The sequence below is a fragment of the Aythya marila genome (genome assembly GCF_965140915.1).
Source record: "Aythya marila genome assembly, chromosome: Z".
Lineage (NCBI taxonomy): Eukaryota > Metazoa > Chordata > Aves > Anseriformes > Anatidae > Aythya > Aythya marila.
In genome coordinates, this window is record NC_139080.1 from 20,253,199 (window position 1) to 20,275,631 (window position 22,433).

Below are 22,433 nucleotides of genomic sequence, written 5' to 3' on the forward strand. Positions count from 1 at the left end.
GCCGCCTGCGACAGCAGCCGCAGCCCTCAGAGGCCGCCGCCAAGCTGCGGAGTGGAGCCGGCGGCGAGAGCGGAGTATGGTCGCCTCGTCACGGCGGCGTGCCTGACAGGGGCCGGCCCCCCCGGCTCTGGTCTTGGAGTCATGAGGTCACTAGGGTTGGAAAAGACCTCCAGTGCCGTCTGGTCCTACCATCACCCTACCACCAACGTCACCCACTAAACCGCTGTGGCCGCGCAGAGGTCGAGGCTGCCCGTAGGCAGAGGGGACTAAAGGTGTTCAGTTGCAGACGCTGTCTCGTGGCAGACAAAAAGGACAAAGTCATTCGACGTTACAAAATTAAATCCCTTCTTCAGCTGTGTCGATAGGAAGGCCGTGGCAAACAGGCACAGCAACTAAGTTCCCGGGCTGGTTTGGTGATGGCAGGCCTAACGGGATTTACACCAAAATCTGCGGCACCCACGTATCTGAATTCGCACAACGTGGAGTGTATCAGACAAGTTTTCACCTCACAACTGACTCAACCAACTGCTATTTATCCCCATTAGCTGCTTGTGAAAAATGCCCCGAACATCTGTTTTTACAAGCATTCCTCCCTGTCTGCACCTCTACTATATATCCATGCCTCACATTTGACATATTCTGTACATACAGATACCATATGTATAAATCCCAGCAAATCGTATGTCACCATGTTTCCGTCCTGGTCTCTAGAGCACAACCAACTTTGGAATGAAGTACATGAGCATCATTTAAGCCCAAGTTTTTGTATCTACGGGTATCAGTCCCTGGTTTTATTTAGCCAGATGCATGCTAATGGAATGTTCACACATCAATAAACCGTTACTGTCTGTGGCACGAAGCAAAAACACTCCAGCCCGCCCAAGTGCCGAATAATACTGTCCTAGCAAAAATAGATAAAACTCCATTACTTTTCAAAAGAATTAACAGCTGCTTGCCCTGTATCTGAATGTCACCAGCATGCGGGAAGCCACACCTTGATGAGTCTGTAGAGGCAAAGCATGACAGGCTGAAAAACTGCAGACACAGCTGCTCCTCATGAGGTTCTTGGACTGTTTCAGCGTAATACCTACACTTCACAAATTCTGTTGTTACTTTTGTTTTGAAAAACATTGTTCTTCAAATGGATGACAGAGGAACTATGCACAGATAACGGAATAGAAAGATGATATGGAGACTATACTTGTTCCTTTCCTGCTCAGTAAGCACATCACTCATTTCAGATGCCCTTTTTTCAATTACAGGAAATGAGTAATTTCCACAGAAGCCAATGGGAGTCAAACAGGCTAGTCTGCAAGAGAAATGAGTGGAAATCTAGTGACTTTTTCTTAATCGGATTATCATTTGCAATTCCAGGTCATGGTGGCAACTGTCTTTTGCAAGAATGGAAGAAAATGTAAGGAAGAAAATAGTCAAAGTCTATCCACATATCTACATTATTCAAAATAGGTGATTCTTCTTCTGAAGGTTAGTTTTATTACAAGTACATCTTGACAGTATGAACAGGATTAAGCCATAATTGGCCAAGGCTAGGAAGTAGCTGAAAAAAACTGCATTAAAAATTGCTTGTTGCAACCAGGCTTATTCAGTTTACAGGCAGCTCCCTAAAGCCATGACTAAACTTTTTACTTTCTATATTGGTCTACTGTTGCCACTCTTTCACATGTAGACATGGTGCAGCAATAGAGGAGCAAATACAGCCATCAGATTTGACAGTGAAAACAACTATTACAACACCAAGTGGCATGTTGTGACAGGACTCCTATCCTTCCTGCCACCTATGCAGGGAGGTGAAAATCCAGTGAAAGCAAAGCTGAGAAGTTAAAGAAGTCAAATCTAAACCAGGCCTGAAAAGGTTTTCAAATCCCATTTGCTGAGGTTGTTGTTTTAATCCCAGTCTGTGCAGTCAAACTAAGAACAGCAACTGAAATGTGAGTGAAATGGAACTAGACTTTTAAAAAGTTCTCAGGCTTTATGCATACTGTCCAGCCACAAAATCTGAGAAAACAATTTTGCCTGAATTCCGTTTATACTGAATCTAAGTTTTAATGTCCAGTAGAATCGGTAGCTTTGAATGGGAAGTTTTACGCCAAAAGTCCACAGCTGTAGCCTATGGTGAACACAGGTTCTCTGGCACTGAGAAAATAATATTTTGCTCTTTGTATAGATTTTGAATAAAGTTATGAGATCTCTGAATCTAAGCTCGTAAAAAGTTGATTGTGTAACTCTTAAGAGATAAGGGATAAGAATGCTGTTTGTCTAGGATGTAGATTTCAGTTAAGAAGATCAACATAGCAGCAAAGCCTGCCAGAAAAGAACTGCTACACCATATAAAGTGCTTTCTCTCTCCCATTGCAAAAGTAAATAAAATCCCAATGATGCTGACATTTATAAAGGTATTCTGAGACCATCTAAAGACAATAAATTTGAGACTTCTTATTGCTGTATTCAAGAACAGACATTGCTATGCTTTTCCAAATAGAATACGAAGATACTAGAACCATTACTGATAATAGCAAATGCCAACATATACAAAGTTATTATACGTATTGTACTGGGAAAAGATATAAGAATATTGAAAAGTAAGAGTCAACCAATTTTGAGTTAAAAGCCCACTTTTTTTTTTTTCTTTTTTTCCCCTTTTTTCCATATTAATTAGCCACAGCATATGTATTGCCTCAAGTGGAATTTATTAGCTGGCTGGTTTTGATACATTCAACTAGCAGGCACATGCACAATTACAACCACTGATCTATACTCTTAGTTTGAGAAGTAGCATAGAAATTTCATTCCCATTTACAGTTGTGCTTCCATTGCAGACTATAGTCTGCAATGTTGACATTTCGACTTCATGCGAGAGCCTGACTTAAAGAGAAAAAATCTTAAAATGTGTTCAGATAGATGTAGCGGCTGTGTAAGTATTCTGAGTAATGTTATCTTTGTAGAGGAATGCTTCACAGAAAAGCACACTAAGCAAAAAAATATTTATTTATTTATTTATTTTAAAGAACAATTCTTGTTCCAGCCTCAGGTAACACCACAGACAGTATGGAGAGAACGAATTTAAAAATACTTTCTTCTAAATCCTTTTCCTGTGCTAAACACATTCACGCTTTGAACAACTGACTGCACATGCAGACCCATCTTTTCTATGAAACAGTTAATGCTTTAGCTTATTATGCCAATTACATAGATTAATTAATTTTATTTATTTATTTATAATGAACTAGCACCCAGTAACAGTCTACTATCCAAGAACACAATGCAGGTTTAAGCACTGCTAAAGTCAATCTTGTATAGCAGGAAAGTTCCTAGTTTGGACATTACGCATATGATATGTTTTGTTTGAAACTATGTTGACTCTGCAGCAAGGGATGTGATCATAGCATGAGCAGATATACCTGACAATTTTTAATCTGATACCCTCAAAACTGGGAGAGTGTGGGCTTTAGTCTGGGACTTTACTAATTCAATGGGGCCTGGGCTCTTAGTCAGAAAATGAAGGGCATGCCTTCTCACTTTGTTCGTGTTGGTACCCCCACTAACTAAATACATTAGTTCACGTGTATTTGGACGTCTTGCAGTTCTCCTCTTCTGCAAGACAAGCTTACCTTGCAAGCTTGCCTTTGAGCATGCTAGGGAAGGTACCTCCCACTACCAAAATATTAACAATGGCTTCCAGGTAACCTTGGTTAGGCATTGACAGATGAGACAATCAATGAAATGGTAATTTGCTGAAATACAGTAATACCAGGCTTTGTTACAGGAAAAAATTAAGGTAGTGATAACAAATTGTTTATTTCTCCTAAAAATAAAGCCTAGAAGGTGTTTATTATTAATTATTTTGTATTTAGGAAAGGTGAAGCTAAAGCATTGGCAACAAGGCAAAACAGAGAATGTTCCTGAGTTTATTACTCAAGAGATAGAGAAACATATTTCTTGGTAAACAGCAATTGTGAATGAATTAAAAGGCCTGGAATGATTTTGACTTTTAGAGAACTATTGTTACTTACATTAAAAAACATAAAAACATAATGGAATCTAGTATTCCAAGTAGTACTGGTAGGATCCAGTCCTGCTTTTATAACTGTTCCATGTTCTATTTTGTCAAGTTTTTCCATATAGATCTAGAATTATTCTAATCTCTCTAAGCCTCTGCATATGAGATTTTTTTTGACTCTTTTTTTTTTTTTTTTTTTTTGTGGCTACTGCTGTTATTTTGTAAAGAGGATGTGAAGGAAAATAAAGATAAAAAAGATAATGCAGCATAAAGGTATGATCATACTGCAGGATTGCATTTAAAGTAAAACATGATATCTGAATAGGAGAAGGCACATTAAAGTCAGGTCACAAGATATGTGAAAGAAAAAAATAATGAAAGAAAAAATAGGTATGAGGAGAAGGTACTAAAATAAAGATTGTCTTTGTTTTAAGGGAATAAATGGAAGAAAAAAAGTAATTTGAAAGGAAGAAAGAGCAAATACTTTGCAAGATCCTCTGCTTTAACAGAAGCCTTCTCAGTCCAGTGCAACTTACTAAACAAATGTAAAGAACGAAATTAAATTTGTAATATATCCTGTTTCTAAACTTTTTCAGACTAGTATGATCATACAATATTCTGTTACTCCCTTTCTCACTAACTGGATTTTTAAGTGGCCAATCATCAAACAGTCAGAGCATCTCACAGACATTAATGGATTTTTCCTCACCACCCAGTAAAAGGTGTGAGATAGGCTGTCACAAGAGAGAGTGTGATTGCATAAGGAAGCTCAGGGCTGATTCCAGGTGAGTCTCAGTGCAATGCTTTATCCATAAAACCACCACCCAAAGGCAACCTACATTGCTGTCAAGGGCTTTACAGCTGCTGTTTATAAACAATCTACTGCGTGCAACCAGAGTAGCAGTTTTTAGGAGCATGAGCTGTGCCTCGGCTACAGCACACAGCTCTGCAGTGAGCTCTAAGATGAGCTCTGTGCAGACTTTTGGGCTAAATTGTTTAAGCTTTCTTCTGTGGTCAGATGGCCAAAGTTATGCACGTATACAACACAAGGCAAAAAAACATCATTGAAGTCCTATGACCTTGTTTTGTCCTGTTGGAAATGTCTCTCTACATCTTGCCCCCTTTTTTCCCATGCAAAGATTGAAAACCTCACAAAACAGTTTTAAAGCATTGTCTAAAGTAAAAACTAACCTGCAAGATTATGTCTAGTTACTGCTTTTGAATAAATTAACAACTGATTGCATTTTGAAATCCAGGTAAATGAACATTGTTAAACTTCACTAATTTCATTTTTAATAAGCAGTAGATATTTATTTTGATATACATTCATTTTCTCAACAAGGGGAAGATGAAACTATTGACCTCAGCAAGCTGCTTTCAAAGTTAAGGGGGTAAAGCATTATGGGCCACTACATCACTTTTCATTTCAGTTTCTACCACACATTGCTTATACTCACTGTACAATTAAATATTATTTTGGACATTTTCCATCCAAGAATCATATGTTTTCTCAGCTAGAATCTGCCTCAGAGTTGTCTGGTTTTATTCTTTTATCAGAAATGTCAACTTGCTTTGCTATGCATCTGTGTTTCAGGTCAGAGTGTCATATCTGGATAGTGATCTCTCCTGCACTTTGATACGCAAGACTTTTTCAGATATATGGGCAGCTAAATCTTTAAAATAGATTCTTGTTGTTGCATAAAAGAAAGCTACTCAGTACAAAGACTTAAAAAATAAAGAAAAAAGAAGCATTGCGGACACAAAAGCTGAGCATTTCCTTTTGCATTTTAAATGTTAATCAGGTAAGCAAGGAATATGAGGCACGGATGTTTCATGTAATTTTGATTCCTTTCTAAATACGTTTGAAAAACTAAATCCCAAGTTGGATTCAACTGCTTTACTGAGATTCTGGTAAAAATTTCTGCTGTATAATCTCTCCTGCCATATTTCAATACATAGTTTCATTTTCAGCAATTCAGAGTGCCACTTTTTAGGCATTAAGTAATGATGGCATGATGAAAGGCAGTCTCTGTTCATGGGCTCATATACTTCTACACAGTTCCTTAATTTATTTTACAAATTTAACTATTGCCACGTCTCTTAATCTGCTTAACATTTATTTTATGGCATTGAATTACTGAAAATACTTCAGATGCTGCTTTTACTTCCGGCTGGCTTCAGCATCATTTGGAAATGTTTGCCTGTGATCACCTGGGCCTTCTTTCAGTCAATCAAGTAACAATTGTATTTCTGTGGAAACTTCTCTGGCTGTTGGCTACTGAGCGCTCTAGACCTACTAAGAGCCTGAGAGCAAAGGATCTAAGAAACACTTAAACACCCACTTTTCTTCAGAAATGTGTAGAAACCCAATAACACTACTTCACAGTAGTACAGTTTAGATTAATTTCAGGCTATTCCATAATTTGCTACTAAAATCTATCCTTATGCTGCCCATTCTTTTTTTTTAGACAAGTGTTTGAATAGCTGTGTAGTAAATGAGTTGGAAAACAAATGGACTAAAAAAAAAGAGGAGAGGAGAGGAGAGGAGAGGAGAGGAGAGGAGAGGAGAGGAGAGGAGAGGAGAGGAGAGGAGAGGAGAGGAGAGGAGAGGAGAGGAGAGGAGAGGAGAGGAGAGGAGAGGAGAGGAGAGGAGAGGAGAGGGAAGGGAAGGGAAGGGAAGGGAAGGGAAGGGAAGGGAAGGGAAGGGAAGGGAAGGGAAGGGAAGGGAAGGGAAGGGAAGGGAAGGGAAGGGAAGGGAAGGGAAGGGAAGGGAAGGGAAGGGAAGGGAAGGGAAGGGAAGGGAAGGGAAGGGAAGGGAAGGGAAGGGAAGGGAAGGGAAGGGAAGGGAAGGGAAGGGAAGGGAAGGGAAGGGAAGGGAAAATACTACAGTGTGGTTCCTTGATTATTTCCCTGTATGCCTGCACAGCCAACTTGATTGCATATTGCAGGGAGTAGAAAGGCAAGAAATGAGTGATAAGGTTCAGGAATTCAATAAACTGATACTTTTGCTCAAAAATACATGTTGAATCTTAGCCTATGTTTTATTAAATCTGTAGGACCTGAATACATGCATTAAGTCTTCTGAAACAGAGCATATTTTAAAGATTTAACAGTTAATTTACACACTATTAAAAAGAATAATGGTTTATTTTTAAGCCAGTTGAGTTGAAATTTGGATATGTCTGTCAGCTGAGCAGTATAAAAAGAAGCAGAATAAACCTGTGTGTTGTAGTGTGAGAGGCAAACCTGGTGAAGCCATGCAGAACATTATAAAGTCAAATGCCCTTCTTGGACAGTGGTATAACTACAATAGAAAAATGTTCCCACTCATATTAACACTTCTATGGGAAGCGTAGACAGATAATCAGTAGATTTTCAGGGGAAAAAAAAAAGGGGGCTCTCAAGGAATAAAAATTACAGATATTTCAGTCCCTTACATTATATATCATGCATTACAGAGTTTAACCAGTAAGCCTGTCTTCTTTTAAATAAGGATTCAACTCCTACAGCTGTTTCATAGCTTTAATTACTCCAAAATAAATTTTATCAACCTAGCTGTAGGAACACTTTTTCAGAAAAAATCACTAAAGTTTCCTTAAAAATTGCACTCATGTCCATTTGCATGATCATTCACATAATCAAAATTCATCCTCCTTTTAAATTTGAGAAACCTATTTCAGATTATTGCAATGGAAGTCAACAGTTTGTGTATTTAATGTCTTGGGAGAAAGAAAGATATTTCATGTTTTGATTTTGGGGCTGTATGAAGTTATTCTTTTCACACAAATAAGAGCTATATCTGATGTGAAAACTGTTATTATAAGTTACTTTTATTCTGTGATTTTTTTTTTCTCTTTAGAATGCTGACGTCAACCTTTCTTGTTTTGCAAAAGGAAATGTGACTAGTAGACAGCTCTGCGGAATCGAGCCATGCTTGGGAGGAAGGCCTATGAATCATAGAATCATAGGATGGCTCAGGTTGGAAGGGACCTTAAAGATCACACAGTTCCAACCCTCCTACCATGGGCAGGGATGCCACCCACTGAATCAGGTTGCCCAGGGCATTGTCCAGTCTGTGGTACCAGCTTCTCACAGAACCATCAAACACAAGAATCAGTGTTCAAAAATTAGTATCCATCAGTAAACTATGAAGTATATATTCAACATATACTATGAAGTGGAAAATCCATTTTAACAATCAGTCATCAAACAGATTTTTGGAAAAACTGTGCTAGACTGTATTATATAGTCAAAATTAACAACACCTTTGGAGAAAAGAGGTTTAGAAATTTAGAAATTTGAGATATAGAAAAGCTAGAACTGGTGAGTATTTCAACATGGAATGTTGAAAGGGACCTAACAACATGTCGAAGTTTGAAATACCATACACAATAAACATATTATGTGTTGAAGCAACATTTACTTATTTGAACATCAATTGTGTTTCAGTGGGTATGTTTAGACACTAGCATTTCTACAAAAGAATAGTGTCTTTCTTCTTTGAAATGTATGCTGAGATTACAAGCATCCCATCTCCTTAGTACCTTCTCCCACTATGGTTTATCACTGCTTCATATACTGCCAGCTATACCTGCTAAAGAGTGGCTTACCTCAAAAAAACTGGAAAGATCACGAGATATGGAACTCAAGAGAGTATAAATCTGGAAGAAGGATAGAACTGCACTAGATCAAAGTCCTGTAATAGACTCATTGGTGCTTCAGGGTCACATTTTACTCAGCAAAATAAAGTTTTGCAGACTAAATCATGAGAATTAGCTGGAGCAAAGAAAACACATTTTGGTTTCACAATATCATACAGTGAAAATCTATGTCTGATAAGTAACATGCTTACACACATTTCCAAGTAGCAGAAGCATATGAGAACAAAGTGGTTTCACCACCTGACTATTGCTTTCCTGTGTGAAAGGCATATACGTAGTATGTATATCAGCTGCTTGTTTGTTCTCTAAAGGTGGTCTTCAACTGCAAGGGCACAGTTTGCTCCAAAACTACAGAATCCTTCCCTGCCCCCTCCTTTGTCTGATTGATTTTCAGGATTGAAAATTAAATGAGGAATGGCAAAGTTCAAACAGCATTCTCATCTTCTATCTCTAAAAAATTTTTCTAGATTCACCGATAAATAAATAAATAAAATAAATTAAATAAATAAAAAAAAACACACCACAAAACAAAACAATACACCTAAAAAGCAAAAAAAAGTATTACTGCAGCTGAATACTGAAATCCACTATACAGGTCCTTTTCTCTTTAGGAAACAGAAAGGACAGAACATGAAAAACAGATCTGGGGTTGCTCATTTCTCATTGCTGCTGCTTCTATTTGCCAAAGTCCAATAAAGAAGAAACAAATCTGCCTTAAATTCTGGTTTTGCTTTTTCTGAAATGGTTCAAAAACAGTACTATAAATAATAATGATGAAATAATAAATAATAGCAAATAAGTAGTAAATAATAATAATAAAGGTTCTTCCTAAAACATCTTCCTTCTGTCTTCTTTTCCACTAGCTGTTCTTCCTCCTCCATCAGAGCCTTCTGCACCCAATTGCTAACACAGCTCAAGAAACCAGTCTGCATCAAGCTTTTTTTCCAGTTTTCTCCTTCATTTCTTTGGCACTGAATTCTTTCTGGGCTTTTTCTTGTAGCCATCTTTGCACTCCTTCAATTAAAGACTAAGTAGTCAATGGTTCCTATAGTACGTCCACTAACAAAGCCACTACCATATGGCTTAATAGACAGGAAAATTCTACAGGTCTGCTAGTCCAGTAGTTATTTCTGTAGTTTGTTCCTGAGTTATTGCCTGTTTCTTTAGTATAGGTAAGTAGATAAGCTGTCTAGTGACAAAATTCACTCGCTCAGATGCAATCCTACCTTGTTCATTATTATTAAGGTAAAACTCCCAAATTATTATCCTAATGACAGACTACCTCCATTTGTCGTCTATCATCTTACTATTATTATTATTTAATCAGAAAATAAAAGTGATTTATTATGGCTTGGAATTAGTTCAACTTTGTACCTACATTTCTGGTACAAAAAGCTCTGCTTCTACACAAGTTAGAGCTGAATCTTTTCAACTGTGAGCAGATTAAGGACTATGATTAAAACAATAAATACAAAAAAATCCAATTCTGTTAACAGAACCCCACATAAAGCTGTCCAAACCTGCAAGAGAACTATGGTTTGTATAGGAAGTTTGAAAGAAGTCACATCCTGACACTTTTAATATTTAAAGTGAAGATTGTCCAGTAAGAACTACTGTCTCTTTCATTGCTTTCTGCCATTTCTCCTATTTCCCAACAGCAAGTCTCTTAAATTCCTTGTTGAAACTCTTTCTGAGCTAGTAAATATGATATTTGGGATTGTTAAGCTTCCCACTGGTGCCTCTTGCAAATTGTGACACCAAAATATTGCCTGTTGGGTGATTCTTGTGATATAATCTTTCCAAGGTTCTTGGGGAGGTAAGGCATCCACAGAACTTTCAGATGGCCTGAGACAGCTGCCGTCCTTCCCTGACTGTACAGAAAGCCTAGTCTGAAAGGATTTAATATACCGAGCCAGCTAGAGACAGCTAACTGGAAGCATTTAACACAGGAACGTGTCTGAATACATGATTGACTAAGGTGTACTCAACAATTACTTCCATGCAGTCCTGATTCCCTCCACCAAAGGTCTTCTGAGAAGAGTCACCTAACATAGGAAAAAATTTCTTTTTACAAGAAGGTGTTAGAACATCTGTCCTGAGAGCAGAATCCTGAGTTTTAGGTATTTCTTGTTCTTAAACATTTTGATCAATTCTCAATTCTCAATTTCTCAATTTTTTTTCAATTCTTGAGAAAGTGCAGTATGTACAAGTAGATTTTCCTGCTGCTGGACCTGGAATTACTCCCTCCAGCTAAAGATGAGTCACTTTGCAGCACGTAATGCAAAATGCTTGAGGTGAGAGAGGGAATGAGTAAAAAGGAGGCTGAGACTGTAGTCTGGTGATATGCTCACTCCTGGAGGAGATGCGCGGGGGCAGGTCCTAAACTGTGACCACTGCTCCGAGGATAATTTAGCCATTTTATCTGAGTATGGACAAAGGGTATGCATAGGGACCTGCAGAACTTCCTAGTCCACAACAGAAGAACTGTTATTCTTGCTTGTCTGACCCTGGCTGCTGGGTGCTCTGATTCATGGCTTTCTCCAGGGTCTATACTCAGAAGGCAGGCTATAATAAAAGCAGAACTTAGTCACTTTAATGGGTAGAATTATTGTAGCCCTGAATTTTTAAATGGATACTCAGTAAAGTGAATAGGCTTTAATGGACCAGTTTCTCAGTAACCTGTTAATGGAAAAGAGATCTACTTTCAAATCTATCTATAGGACAGAAGACAATATATCACTGATCACAGCTGTCAAAAGCTGGATGAGTTGTGAAATGAAGATGCATTCACAATACACCCAGCAGTCAATCCACATTGTCACAGTTTTATTTTCTATATTCATCAGCCAATGGGCTGTATATGTAACAGGAATGAGAAAAATGACATAGACAAGAGTCCTGTTTTTCTGTGATTCTTGTCACCTCAGTCCTACAAACCAAACCACCTTTCACTCCTTCAGTTGGTCTGCTATTATTATTGATACAGTAAATGCAGTCTGACACATACATTTCTCAACTAACAGTGACCGTAAGTGACATAGCTGGGCTAAAAAGAGAAGAGGAAGCACATGAAGCTTATCATCCCATCTTTCCAGTAAAATGGACAGTTTTGCTGAAATGCTGAATATTGACTTTCACTGATGTAGCAAAATATGAGACCAATATAAAGGTAAGAAGCAAAAATTGATGTTGGGTTGCATATTAAATTCTCTTTGAGATGACTGATAATATCTCTCATGTTTTCTTTTTAAACTGAGTACCTACTCCAAAATGTGTACGTATTTTAAAATCAAGGCTGTGCTACAACGCAATTTTAAGGAAAATAATCTAAAGTGCTGGATGAAGTTTGCAAGCAGAGATCATCTCTGTGCTGGCTTTTAATCTCTATGCTCTTTGTTAACCTAAACCCTTATTTCCAACAAAATACATTGTTACGAAATTAAAAAATAACGTGCAAGGGCCAAGTGTTGTAGTCTACACACTGCAAAACAACTAATTTTTTTTAATTATTTTTTTCCTAATTGTTGATATTGATTGATAGATACAATTCCACTGATATTCTGACATTCTTGCCAGGAATGTTTTAACTATGATTGTAGTTCTCTGTTTAAGTAAGTTGCTTTTTTTTTTTAATGAAAGCTTACACATTTGGATATCAGGTATCAGTGTTAAAACACAAACCATAAAGTGTATTTAGTACTGAGGAAAATACAACTTTTCAGAATATGCGTTACTTAGCATTTTTTAGTAATGTAATGAAAATAAAGATTTTGCAACTAGTATGGTTAGGGCAAGACATTGTTTAAACATATCACGGGTGATCCTGAAAGCTGTCATACTTTCTCATACTTTCACTGTATACGAAGTCTGAATTTCTGAGATTTTTAAACAGTACTGGGCAGTAGTCAAACATAGAGATTATTCTATTTTTCAACCTGATTTTATTCACTTCCTTGAATGTGAGATGATACATAAACAGCTTATGTTGTCCAAAACCACATCAATCCTCTTCCTGCTGTTCTGCTTCAGGAAAGTTAATCACTGTTTTACAAACCCAGCAAACTTGAACCAGCACAAGATTAAAAATAAATAAATAATAATAATAATTTGGATTTTTGATTCTCCCAGTCAGATTTTTTTTTTCAACATTAATTAAAACTATGTGGATGAAAATGAAGAAAGCATTCAGCAAGCCTTCACAGCTGCACCCTAGCAATAACCACCTCTAAACCAAGAAAGAGGATAAACTGGGGACACAAATACTATTCACTTTAAAGGGAAATGCAGTTTAACAGTTACTTTCTCAAGTAACCAATATTAAGTAGGTATATTTTCATTATAGCACATGATATTGTTGCACAAATTGTAACACAAAGGGATAGTTTTTTGTTTGTTTGTTTGAATATAGAAAACAGACAAATATGGCCTAAATTTATGCATATCAAATGCCCACAAACTATGTGCAATGGAAGAAGCTGCTTCTTCATGCGTTAATGTGAAAAAGCGACTGTGTAAGCCTGGGCGGGGAGTGGACTCCTCTCTCTTCTGTACCTTGTTTTTCTCTGCATTTCCTGTTTATTCAGGGCAGATTTATGAATGAGTATCAGTCTGAATGTAATTTGTGCCCTGTATCTCACAAAAGAGTAAGATTTTGTTTTTATTCTGGATAAGAAGGCTGTAAATGAGATAACTCTCCTTTTAGTTATCATGGCCTAGATAAGGCCTTTAATGATTAACTGAAACAACTAGCTCATGTAAATATTGCTATTTTCCAATTCTGTTTTATTTATGCAAAATATTATTGATTGTTAAAAAAATACAATATACAAGTCTCTTTAAGGCACCTTTGTACCTGGAGATTTGGACTTCAGTGAAATTGATGATTGTCAATTCTTTATTCAGAACACTTGTTAGAAAATTGTGAGCTCATTTTGCAAATTGAATAGTTGAAACTAGCTAAAGCACAGGACACTTTCATTACTAGTTAGTTACTGAATTACGTGGACCAGGTGGAGAAATTTCATGGCAAGCTAAAGCTATATTCATTCTGGATTGCACAGTATAAATAAATGAATAAGTATTTTTTTTCTGTTGTCTGGATGGCACAACAAGAAATGAAAAAGTTATAGTCCATAACATATCACCCCAAATATTCACCAATATCACTACTTTTCCTTAAAACTAATACATATATTTGTAATCAGAGTTTATATATACACGTGAATTGAGGTCTAGTATACAAACACGCCCATCATAATAAACCTTTTCAAGAAGGCACTGTACACCACGTAGAAGAGTCATTAGGATTTTAATCCTCCTTCCAATCTCAACCATCTGTTTCTGCTGTCCTTTCCGTATGTAAAGCTCTGAGATCAGTGACTTATGTAACTCTAAAAGACTACAAGGATGTGGACCACAAATAAAATTCAATATTAGATAGCAACAGATTAATGAAAAATGCACAAGGCCTTTTAAAACTCCATTCCATTTGAAGAACTACTAATCTTTTCCTAATTGCATTCTCATTTTATGTATTAATACCAAATTTATATTGATTCATCCAAATAGTGGATTATAAAGCAGTGCCAATTGCTTTAAATTACTATAACCTTTTTTGGACAAAATAGATATGCTGACCTTTTCCTCAGCATTTTTCTCTGCAGATTCAAATTGCCTACTGAACTTCAAAACTTGCGTGGCAGATGTTAAAAGGCTTCAGAAACACCAACATCAAAACAAAGCAACAGCTGAATAGAATTGACCTTATACATTGATCTGTGCTATACAGAGGTCTAGATAACACCACAAATAATTATTCTGAGGAAGGAAATTACTTCTTTAAGGAAGATGGCTAAGTTCCCAAATGATGTTAGAGACATAAGAACAGTATGTAGGATTGCTCAGATGACAATAAAATGAATAGCCATTATAGATGAATAAAATGAATAGCCAGGATAAGTCAACTCTGAATTCTACAATGCTTCTGCTGTCAAGTACCTCAATTTATTATTAAATAGCAGATTATTAGTCTGGCATGTGAGTTTTCAGGAGTCTTTTTTGGTTGTTTTTTAAAGGCAGGAGTTGAGTTGCACAGAAGTAACAAAAATGAAAACTATTTATTTATCCAACTGACAATGACAAAGAATGTTTACATGTATATAACATAGCATGAAATCCACACCACAGAGCATGATGTGCTATTTTTCTTCACTCTGAGAAATAACTTGCAATTCATATGGCTATCTTCATACAATTCAAAGATGGGAAAATTTCAAAAGCATTTGCAGAATTTAAAACGAAGCATTTAACTGTTTCTCACTTAAAATTCTATTTCTAAATGTGAGTTTTGAAAACATTCACCTAGGAAGTAAACTGAAAGCGTCTGGCATGCATGCACCTGTGACTTTAGTGCCTATATGGCACTTCTAATAACTTAATTCAGCTGCTAGTGAGGTATGCTGTTATACCTTCTGCAAGACTGCAAATACACATTTGCTAATTTCTCAAATAATAGATGGAATTTACTACAGGTTGAAAGATGTGAAAATGCTACAAAACACATTCAAAAATATAAGTCCCTGTGATACTTACCCTGAAATTAAGATAATTGTCAGAGGTGAGTTAAATTCACTCTAAACAGCCATAGAGACATAAGTATAAGCAGACCTATGACAATCAAAGCATTTACATGTTGTCCAACCTTCTGCACAAAGTACAAAGCCATTTTACAAAAAAAAACAAACATGCCCCTTTAGAAACATGGTGTCAGGTTCCTGCAGTGCTTCAGGAAAGCATCCTTTACTCAAGTTAATTGAGTGAGAATTTCTGAATATTTTACCTCAGCTCTGCCAAATATTTGGCAGTGAAGTATGAATACTTCTCTATAATAAGATAAAAATATATTCAGTGGGCAAATTAAATGAGAGTGGGAAGTCCTCGTTATAATTGTAGCCCTACTGATTAAATCTAGAGGAGTGATGTATAGAATGCAATTGTGTCTTGAATAGGGCATGTTCTGGGTATCTACTAAAACCTGGGTATGAAATCTAAAGTTTTCATCATTTTAAAAGGTGGCACTGATATTGCATTATGAGACTTTTCTTAAAAATCTGTGATTTATTTATTTAAACCTCTGTTCTCACAGACATTAGAAGCCACTCAATTCCATATATATATATATATATTCCCCATAGCCATTACCCTGGTATTGTATGAATTATCCTGTGTAAGGCATGCAACTTTTGTAACTTTTTGTAAGGCATGCAACTTTTGCTTTTTTTCTATCCACGCATGTATTCTTGCATTCATTTTATCCCCATCTGAATCACAGACACAAGAAAAAATTAAAAGCATTTAGATTACGCAGGTCATCTTCATGTAGTAATGTACTCTACACTTCAGTCAGGTCCTGCAGGAGTCAACAGGATATGTAATACTTTGCCTTCTGGATTTTTGAAGCATTTAAAGCATCTCATGACCAGAAATGTTACTTCTATTTAAATCTGAACAATAAATTATTCTACTGGAACTCCATACTATTAATCAATAATATCTTTCAGTTACAGAACTGGTATGAATGTTCAGAATGTATGAATAACTGAATACAGTTATACTGAGATATGTAAACTCAAAATAATCTGTCATTTAAACTAGGCTTTAAACTAGGTGAGAAGGGGGACGGGGCTGAAACAAGGCTTGTTAGAGCTGTGCCATAGGTAACAATGGCAAGGCTGGGAGAGAAGGCAATGGCCCAACTGAAGTGCTGTAGTGGGTTTACGTGGCAAGGTTTTGGTAGCAGGGAGCCATAGGGGTGGTTTCTGTGAGAAAGATCTAGAAGCTGCCCCATGTTTGGGAAGGGCCCCATTGTTTTCCAGAGCTGAGCCAATAAGCGATGTTGTTTTGCGCCTCTGTGAGAGTATATTTTAGACAGGGAAAAAAACGCTGCACCAGACAGCAGCCGGGAGTGAGAGAACAGCCTGCAGGTGCCAAGGTCAGTGTAGAAGGAGGGGGAGAGGTGCTCCAGGTGCCGGAGCAGAAGTCCCCTGCGGCCTGTGGTGAGGACCATGGTGAAGCAGGATGTCCCCCTGCAGCCCATGGAGTACCACGGTGGAGCAGGGTTCCATGCTGCAGCCTGTGGAGGAGACCACGGTGGAGCAGGTGGACCTGCACCGACGGAGGCTGCCGCCTGTGGAAGACCCCTGCCGGAGCAGATTCCGGGCTGGACCTGTAGCCCGTGGAGAGGAGCCCACGCAGGAGCAGGTGATCTGGCAGGAGCTGCTGCCCGTAGGGGAGCCAGGTTGGAGCAGTTTTCTCCTGAGGGATGGACCCCGTGGTACAGACCCATATCTGGAGCAGTTCTGGAAGAGCTGCTGCCTGTGGGAAGCCCACACCGGATCAGTTCATCAAGGACTGCATCCCGTGGGTGGGACCCCACAGCACAGGGGGCGAGAGTGACCGAGAAGGAGCGGCAGAGAAGAAGTGCTGTAGACTGACCATAACCCCCATTCCCCCGTTCCCCTGCGCCGCTCGGGGGGAGGAGGTGGAAGAGGGTGGATGGGGGGGAAGGTGCTTTTGGTTTGCTTTTTCCTTTGTTTTCTCGCTTCTCTTGCTTGTTAGTAATAGGCAATAAATCTTACTATCTCCTTATGCCGAGTCTGTTTTGCCCGTTACAATAATTATTGCGTGATTTTCTCGTCCTTATCTCAACCCTTGAGCCCTTTTCACATATTTTCTCCCCATTCCTCTTTGAGGAGGGGGAGTGAGAGAGCGGCTGTGGTGGAGCTCGGCTGCCCACTCGAGCGGAACCACGACAAGTGCATCTACACTAATGCATGCAGCATGGGTAACAAATAGGAGGAGCTGGAAGCCATCGTGCGGCAGGCAGGCTATGACTTGATTGCCATCACGGAAAGGTGGTGGGACCACTCTCATGACTGGAGTGCTGCAATGTCTGCCTATAGGCTCTTCAGAAGGGACAGGCAGCATGGAAGGGGTGGTGGTGTGGCTTTCTATATCAGAGAGAGTTTTGATGTTGCAGAACTTGAGGCTGGGAATGTTAAGTCCCTATGGGTTAGGATCAGCAGGAAGGCCAACAAGGCAAGCATCCTGGTGGGGGTCTGTTATAGACCGATGAACCAGGATGAGGAGATGGTTGAGGACTTCTACAGGCAGCTGACAAAAGCTGCAAAATTGTCAGCGGTTGTTCTCGTGGGGGACTTCAACTTCCCAGATATATCCTGGAAGCACAACACGGCCCACAGAAACCAGTCTAGGAGGTTTCTGGAGAGCATGGAACCAGCTTCCTGACACAGCTGGTTAGTGAGCCTACCAGGGGAGATGCCCCTTCTAACAGAGAAGGACTGGTGGGAGATGTGGTGGTTGGAAACTGTCTTGGGCAGAGTGACCATGAAATGGTAGAGTTCTCCATTCTTGGAGAAGCCAGGAAGGGGACCAGTAAAACCGCTGTATTGGACTTCCAGAGTGCTGACTTTGAACTGTTCAGGACACTGGTTGGTAGAGTCCCTTGGGAGGCGGTTCTGAAGGGCAGAGGAGTCCAGGAAGGCTTGGCGCTCTTCAAGAAGGAAATCTTAATGGTGCAGGAGCGGTCTGTCCCCAAGTGCCCAAAGATGAGCTGGCGGGGAAGAAGACTGGCCTGGCTGAACAGAGAACTGTGGCTTGAGCTTAGAAGAAGCAAGAGGGTTTACAATCTTTGGAAAAGAGGGCGGGCCACTCAGGAGGACTATTAGGATGTTGCGAGGCAGTGCAGACAAAATTAGAAAAGCAAAGCTCATCTGGAGCTCAATCTGTCAACTGCTGTCAAAGACAATAAAAAATGTTTTTACAAATACATTAATGCAAAATGGAGGACTAAGGAGAATCTCCAGCCTTTACTGGATGCAGGGGGGATCTTAGTTATGAAAGGTGAGGAAAAAGCAGCGGTGCTTAATGCCTTCTTTACCTCAGTCTCTAGCAGCAAAACCAGTTGCTCTCTGGATACCCAGTTTCCTGAACTGGTGGAAGGGGATGGGGAGCAGAATGTGGCCCTCACTATCCATGAAGAAATGGTTGGTCACCTGCTACGGCACTTGGATGTACGCAAGTCGATGGGGCCAGATGGGATCCACCCAAAGATACTGAGAGAACTGGCAGAGGAGTTGGCCAAGCCACTTTCCATCATTTATCAACAGTCCTGGCTATCAGGGGAGGTCCCAGTCGACTGGCGGCTAGCAAATGTGACGCTTATCTACAAGAAGGGCCGGAGGGCAGACCCAGGAAACTGTAGGCCTGTCAGTGTGACCTCTGTGCCAGGGAAACTCATGGAGAAGATTATCTTGAGTATCATCAAGCGGCACTTACAGGGCAAGCAGGTGATCAGGCCCAGTCAGCATGGGTTTATGAAAGGCAGGTCCTGCTTGACGAACCTGATCTCTTTCTATGACAAAGTGACGCGCTTGGTGGATGAAGGAAAGGCTGTGGATGTAGTCTACCTTGTCTTCAGCAAGGCTCTTTACACTGTTTCCCACAGCATTCTCCTCAAGAATCTGTCTGGTCGTGGCTTGGACTGCCATACATTTCGTTGCGTTAAAAACTGGCTGGATAGCCGGGCCCAAAGAGTTGTAGTGAATGGAGTCAAATCCAGCTGGAGGCTGGTCACTAGTGGCGTTCCCCAGGGCTTGATACTGGGGCCGGTCCTCTTTAATATCTTTATCGATGATCTGGATGAGGGGATCGAGTGTACCCTCAGTAAGTTCACAGATGACACCAAGTTAGGTGCGTGTGTCAATCTGCTCGAGGGTAGGAAGGCTCTGCAGGAGGGTCTGGATAGGCTGCACCGATGGGCTGAGGTCAACTGTTCGAAGTTCAATAAGGCCAAGTGCTGGGTCCTGCACCTGGGGTGCAACAACCCCAAGCAGAGCTACAGGCTGGGAGAGGAATGGTTGGAGAGCTGCCAGGCAGAGAAGGACCTGAGAGTATTTCTGGATAGTCAGCTGAATATGAGCCAGCAGTGTGCTCAGGTGGCCAAGAAGGCCGACGACATCCTGGCTTGCATAAGAAGCAGTGTGGCCAGCAGGTCTAGGGAAGTGATTGTCCCCCTGTACACGGCTCTGGTGAGGCCGCACCTCGAGTACTGTGTTCAGTTTTGTGCCCCTCGCTACAAGAAGGACATCGAGGTGCTCGAAAGAGTCCAGAGAAGGGCGAAGAAGCAGGTGAGGGGCCTGGAGAACAAGTCCTACGAGGAGCAGCTGAGGGAGCTGGGCTTGTTCAGCCTGGAGAAGAGGCTCAGGGGTGACCTTATTGCTCTCTGTAAGTACATTAAAGGAGGCTGTAGCGAGGTGGGGGTTGGTCTATTCTCCCACGTGCCTGGTGACAGGACGAGAGGGAACGGGCTGAAGTTGCATTAGGGGTGTTTTAGGTTGGATATTAGGAAGAACTTCTTTACTGAGAGGGTTGTGAGGCATTGGAATGGGCTGCCCAGGGAAGTGGTGGAGTCACCATCCCTGGGGGTCTTTAAAAGACATTTAGATGTAGAGCTTAGTGATATGGTTTAGTGGAGGACTTGTTAGTGTTAGGTCAGAGGGTGGACTTGATGATCTTGAGGTCTCTTCCAACCTAGATAATTCTGTGATTCTGTGATTTCCAGTAGTACTTGATATAAACTACAGATTTTCAGATGTAACCTGTGTTATTTCTTTTGTCTACCTGTCTATATTTAGGAGTTTCAGTCTGATTTTTAGCTTCCCATGGTGATTTTTGCTCAAGTGCATGATACTGAAATACAGGAAGCTAATCACTTAATTAGATAACATTATTTAATTATTAAATAAATAATGATTGATTATACTTCCAGTGTCATAAAATAAAAACTGGTAGATTACACTTCAAAACCATAAGTTTCATGGGAAACCTGAAGCTAATTGATAGAAACCAAGAACTATCTTGAACAAAGTCTACAAGAAACATGCAAGAAGCTCCATTTAAATAATCAAATTATTGATTTCTGATGGGTTTAAGATGCAGAACCATGCATGTAAAGGGTATAACTCAAGTCCAATAAGAAGCAATATAAGCATATAGTAACAGAGTATTTTTAGGCCCAGAAACTTCTTTTGGACAAACTTGCCTCCTTTTGCATGTACATGTATTCTTTGTACATAAAAGCATATAAAAGCATCTAAAGCATCTGGCAGACTGAGTTTGTCACTAGCAGGCAGAGAATTTGTGAAATCTCCTATCTATTTTAAAGGTACATGAAGAAAGACCTTATATGGTTCCTTCATAGCTCATTATACTTTCAGCTAGAAGTGCATATACTAGAAACGTAGTAACCAAAAGAGATTTAATGCTTGCTCATTTTTTCATTAAAAATGAAAACTTTAAAGCTCAGTCCTTGAGTCACAGGTAATAGTGGTTTGTTGTTGTTGTTTTGTTGTTGTTGTTCGTAATTTGAAAATGAAATGCTATTTATAATTCACTGATGTGTTGCATTAGGAGAATTACTATAAATTTGAAATGAAACACTGTTCATATGATTGCTTGGAAAATGTGAATCACAGTGAGAGGAACCCCTCTTCTGGTTGAAGAACAAAACACCAAGCATGAAATCACTATACAGCAAAAGGAGTTATCCCAAGCTATTCTCAAAGGACAGCAATAGCGTGTTTAGTTACCAATTTAGGGACCCTTTAAAGAAGACACCTAAAATAAGTCTATTTGCATGTCTGCTTATTTACACTGACTGTAAAAGGACTCTAATGAGCCTCACCAAAATAGGTATCTACATCCTAGACATCTAAGATGGATAATAAAAGTGCTATCTAAGAAGTTTATTGGTACATGAAAAACTCCCACCTCCTACTCCCTAATTTATCTGTACACCCAACATGCTGTAGGATACTTGTTTTATACTGAAGATCAAGTATGCCACTAATACGTAACTGTTTCTGTCAACAGTTTCCGAAAAGGATTAATGTGGATATATTGAATAGAACAAGCCATATTTTAATCATTGGCTTCTACATATTCACATTTAAAGATGATTCTAACTTCCAGACCACTATGGCTGCTATTGCTTTTAACAATTTGAACATTTTATTCCCGTGCTGCTTCAATTCTCTATTACACAGTTCCCTACTTTTTTCTTAATGGATTTTCTCAAACTTTTCTACCTCAAGGTAAATTCTTAAAATAGCAAAAAATAGTTTTTAATCACAATGCAAGGATTTTGTTCTTGCTGCTTGAGTCACTTTGCTTTACCAAATCCCTTTTTATCTTTCCTTTATCATTTTTTCCCATAAGGTCTAACAGTTCTGTCTTACTACACTTTTGCTTCTCCTGGAAGATGACACTTTCAGGAAGCTTAGCAACATAAAACTTCCACCTTTTGTGTCTATTTCTGTTTAAGTATCGACATTGTTTAGTGACACCGTGTCTTCCAGTCACCTAGTTTGTACAGCATGACTGGGAGGACTTTTCAGCAGGAAAGACTCTGCACAAGCTACATTACAAATATTCCCAATAAAAATTCAGAAAGCATAGGATCATCCAGAAGGATCTCTAATCATTCTAAGAAGAGCAGGAACAAAAAAAAAATAATAAAAAAAAATTGTTTGCAATATGTCTTTTCTTTTTGGTATAATGCCATTGTGCAATGTGTTTTACCAGCATTATATATGCTTCAAGAAAGCATCTATGCATGCTTCTGTGCTTATGCCATGAAATTTGTTTCTATGGAAATGCAATTAAAAAAAAAGCAA

The 22,433-nt window shown here is 39.2% G+C and overlaps 1 protein-coding gene and 1 long non-coding RNA gene across 13 annotated transcripts in view; one reads left to right on the forward strand and one right to left on the reverse strand.

The window, feature by feature from the left end:
• Window positions 1-22,433, reverse strand: part of PDE4D (phosphodiesterase 4D) — a gene marked incomplete at its 5' end in the record, with an annotated part of 636,111 nt that overhangs the window by 83,040 nt on the left and 530,638 nt on the right. The gene's annotated exons all lie outside the window — the stretch shown is intronic.
• LOC309889918 lies at window positions 1,375-8,122 on the forward strand. Its single transcript, XR_014319343.1, has 3 exons — window positions 1,375-1,485; window positions 5,613-5,820; window positions 7,878-8,122. It is a non-coding gene; the product is annotated as an uncharacterized lncRNA (long non-coding RNA).